This window comes from Staurois parvus, unplaced genomic scaffold, assembly GCF_062004578.1.
Source record: "Staurois parvus isolate SC_StPar_1 unplaced genomic scaffold, SC_StPar_1.0 ptg001161l, whole genome shotgun sequence".
Lineage (NCBI taxonomy): Eukaryota > Metazoa > Chordata > Amphibia > Anura > Ranidae > Staurois > Staurois parvus.
Window position 1 is genome coordinate 524,380 of NW_028318957.1, and position 23,347 is coordinate 547,726.

General features: G+C 44.0%; 1 protein-coding gene across 3 annotated transcripts in view; it reads left to right on the forward strand.

Annotated features, from left to right (window-relative positions):
• The first annotated feature begins 5,072 nt into the window (after positions 1-5,072).
• The window catches only part of LOC149439082 (uncharacterized), a 76,986-nt gene continuing 58,711 nt past the window's right edge, over positions 5,073-23,347 (forward strand). The window contains exons 1-2 of one of the 3 annotated variants that reach the window (XR_016307864.1): positions 5,073-5,128; positions 13,869-16,286. The gene's annotated coding sequence lies outside the window, so the exon portion shown is untranslated. Of the gene's footprint in view, positions 5,129-7,743; positions 7,904-13,868; positions 16,287-23,347 lie in introns of those variants that run through there. The other 2 variants (XR_016307865.1, XM_089659484.1) reach the window with 2 other exon arrangements.

Sequence of the window (23,347 nt, forward strand, 5' to 3'; positions counted from 1 at the left end):
TGTAGATGCAGTAAAGCATGCTTGTGATACTCACTGTGGAACCTAAGGGGTTAATCCTCTGCATTCTGTAAAAAGGCCGATTGATCCTTTCTGCACTATTCCTCCCCTTTTTCAAGCGACTACCTGTTATCTTCTGATAAAACAGACTGAACCGTAGGCATTTTGCACATGCTCAGTTTAGTGTGTACTGCAAGAGGTTTTTTTTTTTTTCCCCTTGGGAGGATGCATGTGATCAGCACAGGGCCAATCAGCGCTGTCCAGACAGAGATCAAGGGTTCTGCATCCTCCTAGAGCAGAAAGAAAACTCCTCCTACAAGCTTTAACCAGTGCTCTGCTGGACACTGATAGAAGTCAAAAGATAGACTCCACTTCCGCAACATTGCCAAAATCCGCATGTACCTAACCCCAGAAACCACTAAACAGCTCATCTACTCCCTCATCATATCACAACTCGACTTCTGCAACTCCCTCCTCATTGGCCTGCCTCGCCACAGGCTATCACCGCTTCAGTCGATCCTGAATATGGTAGCCAGACTCATTCACCTTATCAACCACTCCGTTTCCGCCACCCCTCTCTGCCAATCCCTCCACTGGCTTCCGATAGCACAACGGATCAAATTCAAAATCCTAACACTGACGTACAAAGCCGTCCATCATACTGCCCCAAATTACATCACCGACCTAATATCTAAGTACTGCCCAACACGCACACTCCGCTCCTTACAAGACCTCCTTCTCTCTAGTTCCCTGGTCTCCTCCTCCCATGCCCGCCTCCAGGATTTCTCCAGGGTGTCACCCATCCTCTGGAACTCCCTACATCAAATCCATCGGACTATCACCTACTTTCCTCTCCTTTAGGCGCTCCCTGAAAACCCACCTCTTCAGGGAAGCCTACCCCACCCCCTGCTAATTGCCAACCTCCTCCACTCTTCCTACCACTCCATCCCCCACAGCTATCTCCTCCTGTGCCACCATCCCCTCCCTCCTAGATAGTAAGCTGGAAAGAGCAGGGCCCTCGAACCCCTCGTGTATCGCTTTGTATTGTTACTGTACTGTAAGATGTTCTGTCCCCCTTTGTAATGTACAGCGCTGAGCGTACTATTGGCGCTTTATAAATACTGTATAGTAATATACTGCTGATGAGAAAAGGTATTTAGCAGTTTATAGTAACTAAAATAATTGCATTTCCATATTGATTGTACTGTGGGAGACCAGATATAGTGAATGCAGGGTCCGGGGAGAGCGGATATAGTGAATGCAGGGTCCGGGGAGAGCGGATATAGTGAATGCAGGGTCCGGGGAGAGCGGATATAGTGAATGCGGGGTCCGGGGAAAGCGGATATAGTGAATGCGGGGTCCGGGGAGAACGGATATAGTGAATGCAGGGTCCGGGGAGAACGGATATAGTGAATGCAGGGTGCGGGCAGACTAGACATAGTGAATGCAGGGTCCGGGGAGAGCGGATATAGTGAATGCAGGGTCCGGGGTTTAATAAACCTCTACATTAATTTTGGTATCTGTATAAATAGATGACATTAAAGATGCTCATACATGGGAGAATCTGATCTTAATGCAATGAGTGATCAGAGCATCAAACAAATTCTTTTCATCTGGCGTGCTATTAAGTTCCGGAAGATCTCCCCATTACTGAACATTTGTTACCTAGCGCCATGACGTCCTATGAGTACAGAGCTCTGATCAGCAGAGATAAATAGAATATCAGATACAATCCTCCCGTCCAATCACTAGCAATGCTGATTCCGGCCTCACACTGTCTGCTGATCCCATTCATGCTCCATACACAAGGAGATGACAGCACAATACGAGTCATGTCAGTGGTATTCTGTGCTCATCCTGTGTATGGAGATATCACCGTCTCTACACATGGAGGACAATATTGGGGGGTCTACTCCATTATAACATTTGTCTTATAAAATTCTATTTCCTGGAGATTTATAAAGTGATCGAATATAAATGATTCCAATAAAGAGAAATGAGTTCCATCCATGTAGAGAATAGTTCCATTCATTCCTGGGGGGGAGGGGGGATTCATTTCCTTCTGGTAACATTCTTCTCTTCTTCTACAGATTGTCCTATAATCACCTGACAGACAGTTCCTGCCCCCACCTGGCATCTGGAATAAGAAATAACCCGACACTGAGGACACTGAACCTGTCTAGGAACAATCTGGAGGGTCCTCATTTCAGGGATCTGATGGCGGCTCTGACAACAAGCCGGATAGAGGAATTACGGTGAGTGTAACAGGACTGACTGAGACAATCATATTCTGGGACAGATTAACATTCAATTGTCTAAATCTTCGGATCTTCTCTAACTCTGTTATCAGCAATAAATTAGACTTTTTCTACATCTGGCCATAAGTGGATCAAATATGGACAGGTTTAGTAAGGACCAGCCGAGATCTGACCCATCTATGGGCAGGCAGGTTGTACTGAAGTTGATCCGTCAATCACATTCAGTACAACCATCCTCTGGGACTTTTTGCATTCGATCACTGCTGGAGGTCTATAGCAGCTAACAGTGATCAGTGTTCTGCTGGCAGGGAAGGCTTCCTGTTGACAGAACACAGTTGTGCGGCAGGAGTGATTCCCCCATCCATTCTGACTGTGTTGATGGGGGGAATTGAGCAATTGTCTTTCTTTCCACCCGTAGTGGAAGGAAAGAATATTGTATAGTCTGTAGCTTACTTAAAGCTCCCCACACACAGTACAGTCTGATCTTACAATCTTCTTTACCTCCTTTGCCTAATTGGATACAAACTTACTGGATACATTGGGTAGGTCCGCATATGATATAAAGTTGTACAAACAGCATAATATCAGATGGTAACATGGTGACCCCATAGACTATAAAATGTAACCATTAAAGTGTTACTAAACCCACAACAGTACAATCAGTCTGTAGATGCAGTAAAGTATGCTTGTGATACTCACTGTGGAACCTAAGGGGTTAATCCTCTGCATTGTGTAAAAAGGCCGATTGATCCTTTCTGCTCAGTTCCTCCCCTTTTTGAAGCAACCACCTTTTATCTTCTGATAAGACAGACTGAACTGTAGGCATTTTGCACATGCTCAGTTTAGTGTGTATTGCTAGAGAGGTTTTTTTTTTTCTCCTTGGGAGGGTACATTTGATCAACACAGCACCAATCAGCGCTGTCCAGACAGAGATCAAGGGTTCTGCATTCTCCTAGAGCAGAAAGAAAACTTCTCCTACAAGCTTTAACCAGTGCTCTGCTGGACACTGATAGAAATCAAAAGACTGCTTTATACTGCTGATGAGAAAAGGTATTTAAAAGTTTATATTTACCAAAATAATTGCTTTTCCATGTTGTGTGTACTGTGGGAGAGCGGATATAGTGAATGCGGGGTCTTGGGAGACCAGATATGGAGAATGCAGGGTCCGGGGAGAGCGGATATAGTGAATGCAGGGTCCAGGGAGATCGGATATTGTGAATGCAGGGTCCGGGGAGAGCGGATATAGTGAATGCGGGGTCCGGGGGGAACCAGATATAGTGAATGCAGGGTCCAGAGAGAGCGGATATAGTGAATGCAAGGTCCGGGGAGAGCGGATGTAGTGAATGCGAGGTCCAGGGAGAGCGGATGTAGTGAATGCGGGGTCCAGGGAGAGCAGATATAGTGAATTCAGGGCTCGGGGAGAGCCGATATAGTGAATGCGGGGTCCGGGGAGAGCGGATATAGTGAATACAGGGTCCGGGGAGAACAGGTATATTGAATGCGGGGTCTGGGGAGATCAGATATGGTGAATGCAGAGTCCGTGGAAAGCGCATATAGTGAATGCGGGGGTCGGGGAGAGCGGATATAGTGAATGCAGGGTTCAGGGAGAGTGGATATAGTGAATGCGGTGTCCGGGGAGAGCAGATATAGTGAATGCAGGGTCCGTGGAGAGTGGATATAGTGAATACAGGGTCTGGGGAGATCAGATATAGTGAATGCGGGTTCTGGGAAGAGAGCCGATATAGTGAATGCGGGGACCGGGGAGAGCGGATATAGTGAATGCAGGGTCCGGGGAGAGGGGATATAGTGAATGCGGGGTCTGGGGAGAGGGGATATAGTGAATGCAGGGTCCGGGGAGAGCGGATATAGTGAATGCGGGGTCCGGGGAGAGCGGATATAGTGAATGCGGGGTCCGGGGAGAGCGGATATAGTGAATGCGGGGTCCGGGGAGAGCGGATATAGTGAATGCGGGGTCCCGGGAGAGCGGATATAGTGAATGCGGGGTCCGGGGAGAGCGGATATAGTGAATGCGGGGTCCCGGGAGAGCGGATATAGTGAATGCAGGGTCCAGGGAGAGCGGATATAGTGAATGCAGGGTCCGGGGTTTAATAAACCTCTACATTTACTTTGGTATCTGTATAAATAGATGACATTAAAGATGCTCATACATGGGAGAATCTGATCTTAATGCAATGAGTGATCAGAGCAGCAAACAAATTCTTTTCATCTGGCGTGCTATTCAGTTCCGGAAGATCTCCCCATTACTGAACATTTGTTATGTAGCGCCATGACGTCCTATGAGTACAGAGCTCTGATCAGCAGAGAGAAATAGAATATCAGATACAATCCTCCCGTCCAATCACTAACAATGCTGATTCCGGCCTCACACTGTCTGCTGATCCCATTCATGCTCCATACACAAGGAGATGATAGCACAATACGAGTCATGTCAGTGGTATTCTGTGCTCATCCTGTGTATGGAGATATCACCGTCTCTACACATGGAGGACAATATTGGGGGGTCTGCTCCATTATAACATTTGTCCTATAAAATTCTATTTCCTGGAGATTTATAAAGTGATCGAATATAAATGATTCCAATAAAGAGAAATGAGTTCCATCCATGTAGAGAATAGTTCCATTCATTCCTGGGGGGGGGGGGGGGGGGATTCATTTTCTTCTGGTAACATTCTTCTCTTCTTCTACAGATTGTATGATAATCACCTGACAGACAATTCCTGCCCCCACCTGGCATCTGGAATAAGAAATAACCCGACACTGAGGACACTGAACCTGTCTAGGAACAAGCTGGGGGGACCTCATTTCAGGGATCTGATGGCGGCTCTGACAACAAGCCGGATAGAGGAATTACAGTGAGTATAACAGGACTGACTGAGACAATCATATTCTGGGACAGATTAACATTCAATTGTCTAAATCTTCGGATCTTCTCTAACTCTGCTATCAGCAATAAATTAGACTTTTTCTACATCTGGCCATAAGTGGATCAAATATGGACAGGTTTAGTAAGGACCAGCCGAGATCTGACCCATCTATGGGCAGGCTGGTTGTACTGAAGTTGATCCGTCAATCACATTCAGTACAACCGTCCTCTGGGACTTTTTACATTCGATCACTGCCGGAGGTCTATAGCAGGTAACAGTGATCAGTGTTCTGCTGGCAGGGAAGGCTTCCTGTTGGCAGAACACAGTTGTGCGGCAGGAGGGATTCCCCCATCCATTCTGACTGTGTTGATGGGGGGATTGAGCAATTGTCTTTCTTTCCACCCGTAGTGGAAGGAAAGAATATTGTATAGTCTGTAGCTTACTTAAAGCTCCCCACACACAGTACAGTCTGATCTTACAATCTTCTTTACCTCCATTGCCTAATTGGATACAAACTGACTGGATACATTGGGTAGGTCCTCATATGATATAAAGTTGTACAAACAGCATAATATCAGATGGTAACATGGTGACCCTATAGACTATAAAATGTAACCATTAAAGTGTTACTAAACCCACAACAGTACAATCAGTCTGTAGATGCAGTAAAGCGTGCTTGTGATACTCACTGTGGAACCTAAGGGGTTAATCCTCTGCATTGTGTAAAAAGACCGATTGATCCTTTCTGCTCTGTTCCTCCCCTTTTTCAAGCAACCACCTCTTATCTTCTGATAAGACAGACTGAACCGTAGGCATTTTGCACATGCTCAGTTTAGTGTGTATTGCTAGATATGTTTTTTTTTTCCTTGGGAGGGTACATGTGATCAATGCAGCGCCAATCAGCGCTGTCCAGACAGAGATGAGGGGTTCTGCATCCTCCTAGAGCAGAAAGAAAACTCCTCCTACAAGCTTTATCCAGTGCTCGGCCGGACACTGATAAAAGTAAAAAGACTGTTATATACTGCTGATGAGAAAAGGTATTTAGCAGTTTATATTTACTAAAAAAAAATTGCATTTCCATGTTGTGTGTACTGTGGGAGACCAGATATAGTGAATGCAGGGTCCGGGGAGAGCGGATATAATGAATGCAGGGTCCGGGGAGAGCGGATATAGTGAATGCGGGGTCCGAGGAGACCATATTTTGTGATTGCAGGGTCCAGGGAGAGCAGATATAGTGAATGCGGGGTCCGGGGAGACCATATTTTGTGATTGCAGGGTCCAGGGAGAGCAGATATAGTGAATGCGGGGTCCGGGGAGAGCAGATATGGGGAGTTCAGGGTCAGAAGACAGCGGATATGGTGAATGCAGGGTTCGGGGAGAGTGGATAGAGTGAATGTGGGGTCCGGGAAGAGCGGATATGGTGAATGCGGGGTCCGGACAACCGGACATGGTAAAAACAGGGGCCAATGAGACCAAATTTAGTGAATGCAGGGTCTGAGGAAAACTGATATAGTGATTGTAGGGTCCGGGGAGAGCGGATATAGTGAATGCAGGGTCCGGGGAGAGCGGTTATAGTGAATGCGGGGTCTGGGGAGAGCTGATATAGTGAATGCAGGGTCCGGGGAAAGCGGATATAGTGAATGCGGGGTCCGGGGAGAGTGGATATAGTGAATGCGGGGTCCGGAGAGAGCGGATATAGTGAATGCGGGGTCCGGGGAGAGCGGATATAGTGAATGCGGGGTCCGGGGAGAGCGGATATAGTGAATGCGGGGTCCGGGGAGAGCGGATATAGTGAATGCGGGGTCCGGGGAGAGCGGATATAGTGAATGCGGGGTCCGGGGAGAGCGGATATAGTGAATGCGGGGTCCGGGGAGAGCGGATATAGTGAATGCGGGGTCCGGGGAGAGCGGATATAGTGAATGCAGGGTCCGGGGAGAGCGGATGTAGTGAATGCAGGGTCCGGGGAGAGCGGATATAGTGAATGCGGGGTCCGGGGTTTAGTAACACTCTACATTTAGTTTGGTATCTGTATAAATAGATGACATTAAAGATGCTCATACATGGGAGAATCTGATCTTAATGCAATGAGTGATCAGAGCATCAAACAAATTCTCTTCATCTGACGTGTTATTCAGTTCCGGAAGATCTCCCCATTACTGAACATTTGTTACCTAGCGCCATGACGTCCTATGAGTACAGAGCTTTGATCAGCAGACATAAATAGAAAATCAAATACAATCCTCCCGTCCAATCACTAGCAATGCTGATTCCGGCCTCACACTGTCTGCTGATCCCATTCATGCTCCATACACAAGGAGATGATAGCACAATACGAGTCATGTCAGTGGTATTCTGTGCTCATCCTGTGTATGGAGATATCACCGTCTCTACACATGGAGGACAATATTGGGGGGTCTACTCCATTATAACATTTGTCTTATAAAATTCTATTTCCTGGAGATTTATAAAGTGATGGAATATAAATTATTCCAATAAAGAGAAATGAGTTCCATCCATGTAGAGAATAGTTCCATTCATTCCTGGGGGGGGGGGGGGGAATTCATTTCCTTCTGGTAACATTCTTCTCTTCTTCTACAGATTGTCCTATAATCACCTGACAGACAGTTCCTGCCCCCACCTGGCATCTGGAATAACAAATAACCCGACACTGAGGACACTGGACCTGTCTGGGAACAATCTGGAGGGTCCTCATTTCAGAGATCTGATGGCGGCTCTGACCACAAGCCGGATAGAGGAATTACAGTGAGTATAACAGGACTGACTGACACAATCATATTCTAGGAGTTTCCATTGAAATCTTCCTGAGACCTCTATGCCTGGCCAGAACAGAGCAGAGACAATCACTGCAGACATTTTTCCATCAGATAATTGAACTCACCAAACACTTGGCAATCATGAATATTTTTCTTGTATGGAGGACGTTCCGGCAAACTATACAATGTGGATGAATTCGGTATATATAGTGATATAGAGTAAAATTTCTGCCTCATTTCAGTGCCTGTCTTGCAGAAAGGATAGCAGGAAATTACAATGAAAGAGAAAAAAAATGACATCATACAGATACAGGGGAGGATACAGAAAAAATTAGTGCATTAAAAACAGTGACCATAGACAATATATGAACAAAACTGAGCTGCATGGTCGAGTTGCCAAAAAGAAGTCTTTACTGCGCCAATGCCACAAAAAAGCCCGGTTACAATACGCCTAACAACACCTTGACACGCCTCACCGGGCTTTATTGTAGCATTGGTGCAGTAAAGGCTTCTTTCTGGCAACTTGACCACGCAGCTCTTTTTTGTACTCAGGCATATACTGTTCTTATGGAAACCGCCAAACCCAGATATGGCCATCAGATTGGCAGGCAGAGAAGCGTGATTGGTCACTCCAGAGAACACGTCTCCACTGCTCTAGAGTCGTTTTACACCACGGCATCCGACGCTTTACATTGCACTTGGTGATGGAAGGCTTGGATGCAGCTGCTCGGCCATGGAAACCCATTCCATGAAGCTCTCTACGCACTGTTGTTGGGCTCATCTGAAGGCCACACCAAGTTTGGAAGTCTTTAGCTATTGACTCTGCAGACAGTTGGTGACTTCTGCGCACTGTGCGCTTCAGCATGCGCTGACCCCGCCCTGTCATGTGACCTGGCCTACCACTTGGTGGCTGAGTGGCTGTTGTTCCCAGTTGCTTTCACTTTGTTATAATCCCACTAACAGTTGAGCGTGGAATATTTAGTAGCCAGGAAATGTCCCGGATGGACTTGTTGCACAGGTGGCCACCTATCACGGGACCACGCTTGGAGTCACTGAGCTCCTGAGAGCGACCCATTCTTTCACCAATGTTTGTAGAAGCAGTCTGCATTCCTAGGGGCTTGATTGTATACACCTGTGTCCATGCAGGGGATTGGAACACCTGAATCACATGATATGGAGGGGATTGGAGCACCTGAATCACATGATATGGAGGGGATTGAAACACCTGAATCACATGATTGGGAGGGGATTGGAACACCTGAATCACATGATTGGGAGGGCGGGCCCAATACTTTTGGTAATATAGTGTATATGATGTTGGAGGAAGCACGGCCAATAAAATAAAAATTTGGCAATGTCATTAAAATGAACCCTGGAGGAGGCATTGAGACGCGCCTATTACAGAAACTCAAATATTTTAAAAAACACTTTAAAATGTTTAACGACTAATAGCGTCACATGCGGCCAACACATATGGGGGGGGGGGGGGTAAGGCCTCCTCCAGTTTCAGGGCCTTATTCACAGGATTATAATTGGAATTAAAATAAGGTGGTTGGGTTTTATAACTTTATATATAATTAGAATTGAACACGACCTTATGTAGGCAATAAATAGGGCACACACATGATGATAAGTTGATGAATGATATATATAATGGGACCTGTATGGATCATATGTTTTAAAGTGATAATAAAGGCAATTTTAAAAAAAGAAAACTAACAAACATGTGATACTTACCTGCTGTGTGCAGTCATTTTGTTCCTCTACTCGGAGTCTCCCGCTAGCGCTTCTGGCTCCTCCTTCCTACCAAGTGCTCCCACAGCAAGCAGCTCGCTCTGGGGGCACCTGAGCAGGCTCGTTCCTAAGCCGCTGCTCTGCACATATATTCATACACCAAGCCGCAGTCCAACTCCTCCCCCTCTCTCTCCTCTTTGGGTCACTGGCTGTGATTGACAGCGGTGGTAGCCAATTGTTCTTGCTATTGTCACAGGAGGGAGAGTCTCCGGAAAGCGGAGGCTCCTGTGCACATTGCAGCAGCTTACCAGTCCTAAGATGTGTTGGAGGCATTTATTTCCTTATTTCAGGCCTTTCCTTTATCTTCTCCTGTTGATCCTGCCATCCTTGTTTGTTTTTTTCGCTCAGCCAGTGGGATAGGAAAAAATAAACAGATCCCTGTATCAACACAATGATGTAGGGATCTCTTCCACTGAGATATTGTATTCTGACAGGGGGACTCCCCTCCAGCCAGAATACACTGATCAGGGCTTGCAGCCATTGGCTTTCCAGCATGCCGTTCAACAGACCGGCTGAACCAGCTGATTTTCTGCCCATGTGTATCAGGCTTAAAGTGGTTGTAAAGGATAAAGGTTTTTTAGCTTCATACAGTACATTTTACGCATGAAGGTAAAATCCTTTTGTGTGCTGCTCCCCCCACAGCCCCCCTAATACTCACCTGAGCCCCCTTTTGATCCATGATGTGCACGAGAGCCTTGGTTGTCCCAGGACTTCCTCTTCTCATTGGTTGAATCAGCAGAGGGAGCCACTGTCCATCACAGCCAGCGAGCTAATGAGGAGAGGACAGAGGGCAAGGACGAGCCACGGCTCTGTCTTATGGACACAAAGAGCAGGTCTCGGGAGCGAGCATGCACCAGTGCCCCCATAGCAAGTGGCTTGCTATTGGGGGCACTAGTCAAGGGGGAGGAGCACCAGTGGGGGACCCCAGAAGAGGAGGTTTGGATTGCACACAGCAGTATAACATCTTTTTTGGGGTTTCTCTTTTTTTAATTTGAACCTTTAGTACCACTTTAACACACTTGCTAGATTGTAAAAAATCCTAGATTGTAAGCTCCAAGCAGCAGGGCTGATCGAACTGTTGGCGCTTTATAAATACTGTATAACAATAATAATAATAACTTCCTGTGCTAGGATGACAAGACTCACTGACTGCACTGTGTGTAGGAAAAGCAGTGTTGTCACCCAAGCCTGCAGAACTGATTTGGGCTACAACCATCTTCTGTTTACATCTTCATTACGGGGGGGGGGGAGGAAATTAGTCATTTACAGACACTTTCTTGGAAGGAAATTACTATTGTTTGTTTGTTTGTTATAAGAAGAGTAGAAAGGGAAAGCATTTCTGGAAGGATCAACTTGTTACACAAGGTGCATAAATTAAATTCAACTAATGCAGCCACCACATTTGGGCTTCATTCAAATCTGAGCGTAGCGGTTTTCAGAGTTTTTACCGCAATTTTTGTGCGTTTGTTTTTTTATTAATATTATTACTAATAATAATAAACACCTAAACCGAAAGAAAAATACATTGTTATTGATGATGATAATAAATAAATGTAAAATAAATACACAAATAAACAAACAATCATAAATAAATACTATGTAACAATACATTAATAATAATTAACCCATAACCTTCTAACCCTAAAAAAGTAATAAAATAATAATAATTAATATTATTATTATTATAAACACCTGAAAAAATACATTAATAATAATTCATTTCATATTTTTTTAAGGTTAACCACATGCCGCCCAGCCACCACATATAAACGGTGGCAGGGCGGCGCTCGTAGGCAAAAGCACGTTTTAAAACGGCTGTCTTCAAAACAGGTAGGGGGCGCGTGCCCACCCTACCTGTCCCGCGGGTGTCAGCAGCGGGTCTCCGCCGCCGGGTCATGGCCGGTTTTTACCAGCTGTTTTCCCGCGATGAACGGTGATCACTGTGACAGTTCGCCGACAAGCTGCAGAGGGAGAGAAGAGTTTCTCTCCCTCGATCAGCTCCCTCCCCCCGTCCAGTACACACCCCCGCCCCCTAGTAAAACACTCCCCTTACACAGCAAATTCTAAAAATGTTAACCCCTTCCTCCCCAGTGACATTAGTACAGTTTCAGTGGGTTTTTTTTCACTGATCACTGTATTGGTGTCACTGGGGATGCCAGTGACCCCAAGTCAGTTCCCCCCCCCCCAGTGTCAAAATGTCTGCCGCAGTCCCGCCATTAGTCGCTGGTCGCTGTCATATGTCGCTGATTGCCACCATATGTCGCTGATCGGCGCCATTATTAGTATAAATAAAAATTAAAAATCCCAGCATCTTTCCCGCCATTTGTAAATGCTATAACTTTCACGTAAACCAATTAATTTACACGTATTGGTTTTTTTTTTTTAGCAAAGACATGTCGCAGAATGCATTTTGGCAGAAATTTATGACTAAATTTGATTTTTGCATTTTTTTTTACTGGACATGTTTTATAGCAAAAAGTCCAAAATATTGTTTTTTTTTCCTCAAAATTGTCAGCCTTTTTTTTTTATAGCGCAAAAAATAAAAACCGCACAGGCGATCAAATACCACCGAAAGAAAGCTCAATTTGTGGGGAAAAAAAGGATATAAATTTCATGTATGTACCGTATTGCATGACTGCGCAATTGTCCGTTAAACTAGCGCAGCGCTGTATAGCAGAAAAATGGCGTAAATTGCAGTATCTATACCATAGTTTGTAGACGCTATAACTTTCACACAAAGCAATCAATATACACTTATTGGGATTTTTTTTACCAAAAACATGGAGCAGAATACATTTTGGCCTAAATTTATAACCAACTTTGAGTTTACTATATATTTTTTATAGCTGAAAGTAAAAAATATTGTTTTTCTTCAAAATTTTTGGCCTTTTTTTGTTTATAGCGTGAAAAATAAAAAGCGCACAGGTGATCAAATACCACCGAAAGAAAGCTCTATTTGTGTGAAAAAAAGGACGTTAATTTCGTTTGGGTGCAGCATTGCATGACCGCGCAATTATCAGTTGAATTAGTGCAGCGCCGAGTAGCAAAAAGAGGCGTGGTCATTAAGGGGGGTAAATCCTCAGGTGCTCAAGTGGTTAAGGGTTAAAATTTATTTAGTTATTTTTTTATTTATCATGATTTTTTTGTTTATATATGTACTTTTATTTATTTTACATTTATTTATTCATATATTTTTACTTTTTTTTGGTTTACATTTTTTTATTTGAGCAGAAAATCGCACAAAAATGTGCAAAATCACGCAAAAACACACCAATCACACATTTCTATTCTTTTCTATGGGAATAAAAACGCGCCAAAGACGTGCACATCTTCCCAATCGGAGTTACAAAAGTAGCTCCAAAACTTTTTTGAGCGTCAGCTGTTCTGCTTCAGGTGACTTGGAGTGGAGATGTGAACCATCTCCACAGAGGAATATTGATTTTTTTTTCCCCTCTGAGTGTTTTTGAGCTTCGAACTTCACGTTGAAAAACGCTCAAGTGTGAATGGGGCCTTAAAGACTGGTAAGCCGCAATATGTCACAGTTCTGCTCTTGGATACAGATATAATTTAACTCCTTCCCTGCTGCAGGGACCCCAAAACAATCTACAAAAGCTGACGACCTGTAGAATATAAACATGGTAGTTACACATTTTTGTTACATTATATTATGGTAACTGTTTTTCAAAGGTATATTTTCAGTGAAAAAAAAAATACATTCGAATTACTTTTACTGCATCCTAACATAAAATGTGCCCATCAGAGTGCCATTTACCATGAAATGTGCCCATCGGTGAGCCTCTGAGAATCTTTCTTGAAGTAGAAACACACCCTACCTTGAGGGCAGACAGGGAGCAGGAGCCAGAAGAGGTAGCGAACTGCAGGGGGTGGAGAACCTTGCTGAGGGTGGAGAGGCGCCCGCATGACATCACATCGTACCCTGCAGGCAAAAAAGGAGCAGGAGAGATGCCGAGCCACAGGGGGCACACATGACATCATTGGTTGCTGGGATGTCCACGGTCCCAGCAAGCAATGACTGTTGAGCGGCGGGGATATGACACTTTAGTTTGGTGGGCTGACGGTCCGGACAGGAGCATCGCTTGGTCGGTGTCCGGACCGCGGTCCGCCATTTAATGATGGCTGCTTTATATCCTCTCTTCTAGGATCTGGAACAATTCCTTGTCAGAAGAAACTAAAAGGGAACTGAAAAAGCTGGAATCCCTCCGACCAGAACTGAAGGTTTATACAGGATGAATCCAGAGGAAGAACCTCTGCTACAGCTGTGAATGGGACATTGCTCGGGATGATGAGGAGAATAAGATTTCGATACGAATAACCTGACCCAAGAGGGGAATGAAACATCAAAGAGGAACTAATACACCCAGGGCAGGATGGGGGAGGACTTTGTAACTGTTTTGTACCCAATACTTCTGAACATGAAGGGGTGACACTCCAGTCAGCCATGAACATTTTCCCCATAAAGTGACTTGGGAGACACGGCTGTCTCTAATGATCATCCTTGCATTCGTCTTACACAGCTCATCCAGAGATAATACAGGCGGAGTGATGAAGAGATGGCACCAGTGGTGTATTTAGGTTTTATGCTGCCCTCAGCAACACAAAAATTGGCGCCAATTGTTTGCCAATGCCAATTTTCCAAACATTCCAAACTTTATTCATACAAAAGCCTTATTTTACAATGTAATATTTATTACTGAGTTCTTTCATAATTCTGTTTGTGGGTTGGATGCTAGACTGTCCAATAAGAGAGCCCAGAACTAGTTCTGTCATTGACTGCTATAGCAGATTGAAGGTCTACAGCACCTTGAAAAAGTATTCCTACATTCACACCCCTTGAAATGCTCCACATTCTGTCACGTTACAACCAGAACCGTCAATGTATTTTATTGGGATTGGATGTGATAGACCGACACAAAGCGGCACATCATTGTGAAGTGGAAGGAAAGTGATAAATGATTTCAACATTTTTTACGAATAAATCTGTGAAAAGTGTGGCGACATTTGTATCTGGAGTCAATACTTTGTAGGACCCCCTTTGGCTGCAATTCCAGCTGCAAGTCTTTTTGGGGATGTCACTTTGCACATCTAAAGAGAGAAATTTCTGCCCGTTCTTCTTTGCAGAATCGCTCAAGCTCTGTCAGGTTGTATGGAGAGCGTCTGGGAACAGCAATTGACACATATTCTGCATTGGATTTCGGTCTGTGACTGGGCCATTCTAACACATGAATATGCTTTGATCTAAACCATTCCATTGTAGCTCTGGCTGGATGTTTCCGGTCGTTGTCCTGCTGGAAGGTGAACCTCTTCCCCGGTCTCAAGTCTTTTGCAGACTCCTAATATTGCCCTGTATTTGGCTCTCTCCACCTCCCAATGAACTCTGACCAACTTCCCTGTCCCTGCTGAAGAAAAGCATCCCCACAGCATGATGCTGCCACCATCATGTTTCACAGTGGGGATGGTGTGTTCAGGATGATTTATATTGTTAGTTTTGCATTTAGGCCAAAAAGTCCCATTTTGGTCTCCTCTGACCAGAGCCCCTTCTTCTACATGTTTGCTGTGTCCCCCACATGGCTTCTCACATACTTCAAACGGAACTTCTTATGGCTTTCTTCCAACAATGGCTTTCTTCATGTCACTCTTCCATAAAGGCCAGATTTGTGAAGTGCACAACTAATAGTTGTCCTGTGGACCGAATCTCCCCCCTGAGCTGTGGATCTCTGCAGCTCCTCCAGAGTTCCCATGGGCATCTTGGGTGCTTCTCTGATGAATGCTCTCCTTGCCCAGCCTGTTAGTTTAGGTGGACGGCCATGTCTTGGTAGGTTTGCAGTTGTGCCATACTCTTTCCATTTTCGGATGATGGATTGAACAGGGCTCCGTGAGATGGTCAAAGCTTTGGATATCTTTTTATAACCTAATCTTGCTTTAAACTTCTCCACAACTTTATCCCTGACCTGTCTGGTGTGTTCCTTGGCCTTCATGATGCTCTTTGTTCACTAATGTCCTCTAACAAACCTCTGAGGGCTTCACAGAACAGCTGTATTTATACTGAGATCACATGACACACAGGGGGACTCTATTTACTAACTAGGTGACGTCTGAAGGCAATTGGTTCCACTAGATTTTAGTTAGGGGGATCAGAGTAAAGGGGGCTGAATACAAATGCACGCCACACTTTTCAGATGTTTATTTGTAAAACATTTTGTAAATCATTTATCACTTTCCTGCCACTTCACAATTATGTGCTGCTTTGTGTCGGTCTATCACAGAAAATCCCAATAAAATACATTGACGGTGTTGGTTGTAACATGACAACATGTGGAACATTTCAAGGGGTATGAATACTTTTTCAAGGCACTGTATGTTCACAGCACTGTAGTAAACATGACATTTGACACTTTGATTAGTCTGCCAGAGAGGGAAAAATGAGAACCATTTCTAATGAAATATTTATATGTAATAGTTCAGATTTACTTGTCATAAGAGAAGCAGAAACATCTTCAGATCGGAATGTTATCTTCATTTGAATATAATACATAAATAAAGCAAATATTTGTACAAGCGCCTTTTTCTTTTTCTTACTTTTTTCTTTTTCTTTCATTTCATCTTATTTAAAGTATCCAAGGAAAAGAAAGCTGATTTAGGGCCGGTTCACAGCAGTGCAGGAAATGCTAATTTCTGCGTGCGTTTTCCACACCACAGAGGAATACGCTGCCTTTGCTGGACACATGCAGATGGCAATAAATGTTAATGCATCTAGAAAATGTGTACATTTTGCAGCCACCAAATCGCATAGTACTGCAGTATCAGACAATTTGGTGCAGCACATTTTTTAATGTAGCTCCCTCCTTGTCAGCTAAGGGGAGCTCTAGCTCTAATTGTTAGTGAGGAGGGCTGAGTAGAGTCTTGGGTGTGATAGTCAGAGGGAGGTCAAATTTTGGTCAGGGCTGAGAGGCTCTGCAGACCAAGTTTCTGGAACTTCCCCCTGCACTAGAACTTTGGAGGAAGATCTAGAAGCAGTGGGTGGAGGTGAGGAGTGGCTGGTCTGTAGTCTTAGAGGATCCTGGCCAGTCCCCGACAGGAGGTATGGCAAGGGGCCAGGACATCCTTTAAGAGTAACTAAACATGCTGAGCAGCAGGGGAGTTTGAGTGGAAGATGGAGACGTGAAGTTGGAGAGGGGGCCCAGATGGAGAAGGGCTCACCTACAGGCAGAGGAGCTTGGAGGAAGCAAAGCTTGGGACTTCACCAGCCCCCAGAAAGAGGACCACCTATGCAACAGGAAAGAAGCGGCCCAACTAGAAGGCCTGGTAGCAGCCACTAACCCACCAGCGCCACAGAAGAAGGACTGAGTGAATAAACTTGCACCACTGGGCCAGTGAGGGGAAAGATGCACTCTGCTGGGAAACTAGATTAGCTTTTCACCTGGGACTGTTTCACACTGCAGTGGCATCGCAGGCACTGGATCCTGCCCAGGGATTCACCCAGTACAGCTGGATGAGGAGAGGATTCATCTGGGGTCTGGGGTGATACAACAGGAGATGCTGGTGACAGGACATGCTGGCTAGCACTGCAGAAGAAAATGTTGTAAAGGTTTGTACATAAATTACAAATAAATAAGTGATGTAGCGCCGCTAAATAATAGCTACAAAAAAATAAAAGAGTGACATAACTGAATAAAACGTCCATAGATGTAAAATCAATCAATTTGTAATAAAGATTCTTCCATAATTCATGTGTTTTCTTCTTGCGCTGATATCCCCAAACACCATCCAGTAGAATAGTGCCCATAACATACAGAGCCACCTCAGTGCTCACAGAACTCTCACCTCAGAGCACATGGAAATACCTTTCAGCTTTCCATAGACTGTCCAACCAGAGCAAAGGATCGCTCCCTTTACGGGTGATGGAGGTCACACATTCCTATCCTTTAAAGGGAACAAAGGCGGCTCCCATGGGGCAGGATGTACGAATATAAAATGTATTAAGAAGCAGTAATACACTCACATGTAGGAAATGAATAAATGCCATCAAATCATCAGATGCCGGCTTCACTTGTTGTCAGGTGAACTCACTATTCATGTCTGCCCAGAGCCAAGTGTCTACACAGAAATGATCGCTGATTTTGGGATTGAAGATCGACTTATTCCGTAAATTGGTGTGTAAATACCGACCCTCGTCCTGCTGCTCATTAGATCCCTTTTTATCCCAAAATGTTCTAACATTAAGTTTGCAAATTAATTTTTGTAAATCTATATTATATATTTTTGTAAATCTATATTATATTATCTGTTGTGTCCAATAGTTTATCTGGGGAGAATTTCAATCCTCATTCTAAAACGTTCAGTTGGTCCTCAGTGACCTCCACATCACTCAGGTTACACATGCCGACTTCAACCTCTCTTTTCCTTTTTCCTCTTCCCCCCCCTCTACACCCCCTCCTTCTCTTTCTCCATTTCACATATAGGGGCCTGTTGCTGACATCTGGGGATCTGATCTCCAACCCCCTCTTCCTCTCCCTGGTTGGAAAAAATGGGGCTCCCCTACCCCTGAAGGACCCCCACCCCACCTTCATGATGGACCCCCATACTCTCTGCTCTGAAAATCCCCTCCATTTTGGTGGGGGTAGGGTCTGGATGGCGACTGCCCCCAGCCATTTAGAGGTTCAAATCTATTTTGCAGCGGTACCCTATAGAAAGGGGTTCGTTCACCTTTATGACTCCCCTCATTCTGTCTCCTGAGGGTTTCCTTTTGTTATTATAGTTTTGTGAACTTCTACTTTTCTGTGGTGAAGGAGGGCGGGTTCTATCACTATGACAATCTCTCTCCTCACTGGATGTCCTTGAACCCACATTATCTTTAGCTCCATCTTCTGGACATTTATAGACTGCATTCTGTTTCTAGGCTTGTGTGTCTCTATAATACTTCTTCATCTTTTTTTTTTGTGTTTCCTCCTCCACTTATTTACTCTCCTCCTGCAATGATTTCATTCTCTCTGTAAAGTCGGTGTTGTTCTCAAAAGGGCATCATTTTTTCTTTGAAAGTGTGAATTTTTTTCTTCTAAACCTCCGAGTTTCTTTTTCCTCCTCAGGATAATCAGTTCTAAAAGTTTTCTCTCTCCATGATTGAAGAATGAAAACCGTTCCTCCTCCGATTCTTTCCCTACTAAACCGTCATTAGGGGCCCCTCCCACCTCACCCTCCTGGGTATCATCCCCTCTGTAACAGATTTCTCCAAAGCAGTAACATCTCCCCGAGCTCTCATCTGTTTATTTGGAGCATTTTTAGGGGTCTGAAGTATTTTGTTAAATCTGTGTATTCAGCTGAGTGTGAAAAAATATCAACATTCATTTTTTTGTGTTGAACAAAATCAAAACCATCCATGGCTGCTGAATGCAAACAAACAAACCGCACAAAATATATAGAGAACTTGTGCCAAATGAACAATAAATGATAATAAATGCTGCTGTTCAGAAATTGACTAAACATCAAAATATACTCATAGAAGTGATACGGCGCAAATTATACAAATAATAAAAGTTTGAAAAATTATATATTAAAGTCCAACAAAAGTTCCAAATTAAAGTCCAATGTCCCAAACATTTGTGAAAAAAATTAAACAGAATTGTAACTCAAACTTCATACATTTTCCAGCATGCTCACATCTTCAGTGAAAAAAAAAACCCATTTGATCCAAACTCAGCAAAAACTGAGAATTCTCGAGCTAATAAAGCTTTAAGAGACAACAAGACACGCCTGCAGGTGGGTGTGGTATCCTCAGAAGTTGTCATACTCTTTCAGCGATTTCTCACTGACTCTCCTTCCCAGATATTTCCACATATAGCGATAGAAAACATAAAAGAAAAGATGCCAATGGAATATTACTATATAACCAGAAAAATATATAGAAAGTGCCAAAAACAGCCTTCCTTACACCCACATAAGGTGGTTAGACAGCAATTTTCATGGAATTACCTGCCTCCCAAATCACAGATGATGATCCATCCTCACCTTCCTCCAAGCTCTCACTCATGGATGGATAAGGGTAATTTGTGACCAGCTTGTATTTCTTTTATTTTTTCTAATTTTTATTTATATTTTTCATAGATTTTTATTTTTTATATATATTTTTCTTCATATATTTTCCTTCATATATTTTCTTATTTTTTTACTTTTATTTTTTGTTTATTTTTATTTATTTTTCCATATATATATATATATATATATACACATACATACATACATACATACATACACATACACACACGTATATATATACATACAGTTTTTTTTTTCAAGTTACTTCTTTTATTTCTCATTATATTGTATTTTTTCTTAAATTTTTTTAGGGTTATTAATAATAAAGATCATCAATTAGTGTTGATATTTTATATATTGCTTTGGTTCATATTGTTTGCTAATTGTAAATGACGTTCCAGTGGGGTATTCACCATGTAAGGAGATCGATTACCAGCAGGGTATTCACCGTGTAAGGCGACTGATCGGCAGCGGGGTATTCATCATGTAAGGAGATCGATGGTCAGCAGGGTATTCATCATATAAGGAGATTGATCGGCAGCGAGGTATTCACCATGTAAGGAGATGGATCGGCAGCGGGGTATTCACCATGTAAGGAGATGGATCGGCAGCGGGGTATTCACCATGTAAGGTAATCGATCAGCAGCGGGGTATTCATCATGTAAGGAGATCGATCGGCAGCGGGGTATTCATCGTGTAAGGAGATCGATCGGCAGCGTGGTATTCATCGTGTAAGGAGGTCGACTGGCAGCGAGGTATTCACCGTGTAAGGAGATCGATCGGCAGCGGGGTATTCACCGTGTAAGGAGATCGATCGGCAGCGGGGTATTCACTGTGTAAGGAGACGGATCGGCAGCGGGGTATTCACTGTGTAAGGAGATCGATTAGCAGCAGGGTATTCATCATATAAGGAGATCGATCGGCAGCAGAGTATTCACCATGTAAGGAGATCGATCAGCAGCAGAGTATTCACCATGTAAGGAGATCGATCAGCAGCAGAGTATTCACCATGTAAGGAGATCGATCAGCAGCAGAGTATTCACCATGTAAGGAGATCGATCAGCAGCGAGGTATTCACCGTGTAAGGAGATCGATCGGCAGCGGGGTATTCACCGTGTAAGGAGATCGATCGGCAGCGGGGTATTCACCATGTAAGGAGATCGATCGGCAGCGGGGTATTCACCATGTAAGGAGATCGATCGGCAGCGGGGTATTTACCATGTAAGGATTCCAAATGACAGCGGCATATTCACCATGTAAGGAGATCGATCGGCAGCAGGGCAGTCTATTCAATAGTCCGTTGATATAGCAGGATGGAGTGGGTGGAGATTATACGGATTTACTCCACCCATTAATTGCTGGACGAATGAGGAGTGATGGGGGAGTATTTAGAGTGACTGAGAACCAAAGTTTGTTGTCCGTGACGACGCCTTGTGGGAAGGTGAAACGCGTTGATGTAACTTCCTGTTCTGACCCGGTACATGTGATGTCACATCCGGTGAGCGGAGCGCACGCTGATGCAGCGTTCTGCGGCCATCTTTAGTGTGGGCAGGGAGATCTGATTGTACAATTTTGCCAGTTCTTTATTGCCAAAGCTGACCCATTGTGTGTGCCTAGCTGGGACTGTCAGAGGGGCTGTTGGGACAAGTTGGAGGAGTCCTGATTTATGTACAAAAAGGCTTTATATTCCGTTCTATAATGTGAGACGTTTGGAGCGTCACCTGAGGAGGAAACGGATTTATCAGTAGTACGCTATTCTGTATCCTTTCTCTTGCATTTTTCATCCATCCATGAGAATGAATTCGGGGGAAACTAAGGAGGAATTATTAGCGAAGGCTTGAGAGTGACAAGCTGATCACAAAGTACGCTCATCCATCCGTCCATCAATCCATCCATCCATCCGTCCATGAGGGAGGGCTTGGAGGAAGGTAAGGATGGATCATCATCTGTGATTTGGGAGGCAGATAATTCCATGAAAATTGCTGTCTAACCACCTTATGTGGGTGTGAGGAAGGCTGTTTTTGGCACTTTCTATATATTTTCTGGTTATATAGTAATATTCCATTGGCATCTTTTCTTTTATGTTTTCTATCGCTATATGTGGAAATATCTGGGAAGGAAAGTCGGTGAGAAATCGCTGAAAGAGTATGACAACTTCTGAGGATACCACACCCACCTGCAGGCGTGTCTTGTTGTAACTCTATAAAGCTCGAGAATTCACAGTATTTGCTGAGTTTGGATCAAATGTTTTTTTTCACTGAAGATGTGAGCATGCTGGAAAATTTATGAAGTTTCAGTTACAGTTCTAATTAATTTTTTTGACAAATTTTTGGGACGTTGGACTTTAATTTGGGGCTTTTGTTGGACTTTAATATATAATTTTTCACATTTTTATTATTTGCACTGTATCACTTTTATGAGTTGTCAAGTACCAGGAACGCAGAGGGAGCACGCGGAGACAGATTGCACAGAACACGACGTGCGGGCGTTTATTGGGGAGGATTTCGGGGTACAGATGATAGATCCGTTAGTCCACAGACCAACACCAGACACAGCGACACAGTAATCTTCTGTGGAAGGCAATATGGAACAACAGGGGGCCGACAGTCCACAGGTTTCAATAGGACAGTGGGGTGGAGGTTCCGTGAGGATTGGGGTTCATGGGGAGAATTGGGCTCAGTCTTTTGGGCAGCATAGGGTTAGTCCACTTGCTGGATGCGGGGAACAGGACACGGAGGAATACAGACACAGGCAGCTCCAGGCAACAAAGAGTTAAGTCCGCCAGGCTCACGGGCAGCAAAGGGTTAAGTCAGCCAGGACAGTGCACTCCCAGCACAAAGACTGAGGTGTCACTGAGAGCCCTGAGTCCCGCTCTAATGATCGAGACCCAGGACTCTCGATTCCAGGTCACATGATTGCTGTGATAGCCTCTGATTGGCTATCACAGTGATCAGTCAGTGTACAGCCCACCCCCTTCTTTTTTTTTTCTCACTGAATGGAGGAGAGATACATTGTATCATTATATACATTCTATTATACATTGTATCTCTCTCTCTCCTTGCATAGAGACAAAAAACTGTTAAATAAAAAAAAAATAAAAAAATACCTAAATCAAGGTTCAATCTAGTGCAATGCTTGGGTCAGGGTCAAAGGTCAGGATTTTTGTTTTGCTTTTAAATTGGTATCAGTGTGTTTTAGGTAAAACAAAATGCGCACTATTGTTTCTGGGCTGTACTGTGGGTACAAACAAATAACATATCACACCCGCACCTCCCTGATGGAAACCAAACTCCGCCCCCACAACACAAACACCCCCAAAACTTCCCAAAAACCCAGACCGCCCCCCTGTAGCAATAGTAGCGAGATTCTGCAATGAAAAAAAAGTCCAAATAAAACTGGTAATAATGAAAACTCCTCTACACTACAATATAAAAATCCTCCATCACAACGTTCAAAGAAAATCCCAAAGTACAACTGCGTTACTTTGTTTCAAGTTTCCACAACATGAGTGAGACTTCTGTGACCATCACAGTGACCCCCTGTAGCAAACTTGCTCATCAGAGTTGGACGTGGAGTTCCCCTTTTCTTT